The sequence below is a fragment of the Hylaeus volcanicus genome, chromosome 6 (assembly GCF_026283585.1).
Source record: "Hylaeus volcanicus isolate JK05 chromosome 6, UHH_iyHylVolc1.0_haploid, whole genome shotgun sequence".
Lineage (NCBI taxonomy): Eukaryota > Metazoa > Arthropoda > Insecta > Hymenoptera > Colletidae > Hylaeus > Hylaeus volcanicus.
In genome coordinates this window covers 2,850,251-2,851,111 of record NC_071981.1, presented here as the reverse complement: position 1 = coordinate 2,851,111, position 861 = coordinate 2,850,251, and positions in this window count along the sequence as shown.

The following is an 861-nucleotide window of genomic DNA, read 5'->3' as shown; positions in this document are numbered from 1 at the left end:
TTGCACGATTTGCACCGTACAGGGAATTTCACCAAAATTTCATTGCACTCGGTTGGCAACACCTACTCATCAGCGCGAGGCTAATCTTCCGTGCTTTATTCCCTCGCCGCTATCTGCATAGCCTCTCACCCCGTTTCGCCAGTCCCTCGGTCGTTTCTCCCTCGCGTCCCCCGGCCACGTTCATTTTTCTCTGTCCGCGGTGGGGCCAGCTCGTGTCTGTTCGGCAGCGCACAAAAGGCCAGCCGGCTTGCGTGCGCCGGTATCTTCGACCTACGACCCCTGGCCCGGCTCCTTATTTCTCCAGGAGAGAGGCGAGAGGCGAGAGGCTCGAAAAAACACGACGTTACGGGCGCGCGTGTTATCGCGTGCGCGCAGGGGGCATCGCGGCTATCCGTCCGTCGGGGTCACCGCGTGGGTCATCCTCGTGACCCGCTGGGACCCGCGACTGCTGCTAGTGATGGGAACGTGGCGGCTCCACTCGCCTCGGACGATGTTATTGATTCGAACCAGATACAGTTCTGGGTACCCGTAATTCAACTTCGCTTTTAGGCCACACTCTTCTTTTTTCGAGTTTATTCATGCATGTACATACATGTTGGTGAATGGAATAAATTCTGGAATATTTATCGAATTCACCGGTGATTTTATATACTCCCCAACTCGTAATGGGGAATGTGATAAAATTGTTAATGCATGTACTGTCTACATGAATACACTGTCTGAGTATGTTTACATCTAGCTTTTTGTTGGACACTATCATGCGAGAGGCTGGGAATAACAATATTTTATAATTTACAACTAGAAATTCAATTAATGGTTATTTTAAGTCACATGGTGGCGAATGTGATACAATTATTAATG